The following is a 2104-nucleotide window of genomic DNA, read 5'->3' as shown; positions in this document are numbered from 1 at the left end:
CCCATACACGCGCATGCACAAACACAGACACACACATACACGCGCATGCACAAACACACACACACACACACACACACACGGAGTCACACATACAGACACGTACGCACGCACACACACAAATTAACAAATGTACACACACATCCACTCATCCACATCCACACACCCATACACACCCACTACCACCACCTCCCAACACACACAAACATGCACACACAAACACGCACACGCACACACTGAGATCGCTCACCTTTAAACAAGATGTCTGCCTTACTGTCCCGACCTGAGGTCTGCTCATACTTCGGCACCATGCTCTTCAAGGTCCGGAACCCATCCTGAGGGGAAGAAAACCATGTTCAATTACAACTGTTGAGTTTTACGACAGTGCGGTCAAAAATTGGAGGCGCAACTTTTTGTCAAATGTGGCATGACGCGGTGGAATCAGGCTCTCGTCAATTTTGGGACATACGGAGTTGATGGTATCATCTTAAGGCCTGTTCATTTTCCTTGTTTGCGGTGAAAATAATATCCATCAATATTGAATAGAAGTCTAGATATGGGAGATTGAAGGAGGTGCGGGTCATCTGGTTTCAGACGTAAAATTAGCGAGAAAATGGCCGCCAGAGTTGAAATATTTCTTTAGCTTCAGAATCTGTGGAAACTGAAAATTTACATTTCTTTCTTCTTTAATCAACATTTTTCAGTAAAATTCACACAGAAAAGTGCTCTTTAATGGGCATGAAAGGTGTTGAACCAGAAAACAGACATTTGATAAAACAATTTTAACCCGCCAAAAAATGCCATTAAAAAAAAGACTTTCATTATTTTGACGAGCGCCTGATTTCACCATGCTGCCCGACAAATATCTCCTCAACTACCGTAAATAAAGTCTCCAACTTTGCCCAATGACTTGTGTCAATATTTTTTTAAACACCTGTAAACTGTATTCTAGAAAATTCCTTAAATATTAATTTAAAAAATCCCAGTGGGTGGTTTCTACAGATTTTAAAAGGTTTACAGCCGAGACAATATCGTAGCAAGTCGGTCATTTAAAAAAAATCGCAACATGCGTATTGGACGATCTTGATAGAGAAGAAAGAACATTTGTGAGGCAGCGTGGTGGAATCAGGCTCTTGTCAAAATAATCAAAGTGAAGAAACTTGCATTTTTCCGCAGGTTTGTGAACTTTTATCAAATTTTTGTTTTTGGGCTCAACACCTTCACGCCCATTAAATAACTCATTTATGTGTGCATTTTTCTGAAAAACGTTGATTAAAGGTACAAAAAATGCAATCTTTTGCAGCCATTTTTCACTAATTTTACCTCTGAAAACAGGTGACCCCCACCTCCTTCATTCTCAAATATTTTGACTTGTATTTAAAATAAATAGATATTTCTTTCATCCAAATAAAGACAAGTGAACAAGCTTTAAAATGATATAACAATAACTGTACATGCCCCAAAATTGACGAGAGCCTGATTCCACCGCGCTGCCTCACATTGGTTTCTGACCTCATGGCCTCGGTAACTCAAAAAGGCCAACAAAGTGTCAGACAGAACTTCGTCATTCTAATGAAGCGACTTGATCAAAAATCCCCTCCACACGTAAATTAAACTCACATCTAGACATCGGTGTTTCACCGGAATCTTTCAGTTTCGTCATAGACTTTGAGTTAGCGTATATTATCATCTTTGCATATTAATAAGTTGATTGCTTTTCATGGCCAAAATAATGGTTAAAACAGAAGTGTGTGGTAAATAGATGACTGTTTATAGACTCACACAATAACACACACAAAATTGTGAGTCAACTTTACAATTTGATGTTACATTTGAGATATTTCTGATGGGGACCGGCCCCTGCTGAGCAATCAGCGACGCAAGTGATCGGGCTGGGCAATGGGTCGTCGACACGAAGTCTTTGATGAAGTCCATTAAAATTAACTTGGCAGTTTTTGAGTATAATCCTTCAACTCTTTTTTTTCTCCCAAACTTGTGCTGGCTTAATACATTTTGTACGTTACTATCTCCTATTTACCTTTGTTATGTAAGGATGTCAATAGAATTGAAAGTTCATCATTTTCCCAGTCCAACCCTATCACCACCC

This window comes from Aplysia californica, unplaced genomic scaffold (genome assembly GCF_000002075.1).
Source record: "Aplysia californica isolate F4 #8 unplaced genomic scaffold, AplCal3.0 scaffold00645, whole genome shotgun sequence".
Classification (NCBI taxonomy): Eukaryota; Metazoa; Mollusca; class Gastropoda; order Aplysiida; family Aplysiidae; genus Aplysia; species Aplysia californica.
This window is presented reverse-complemented; position numbering follows the sequence as displayed.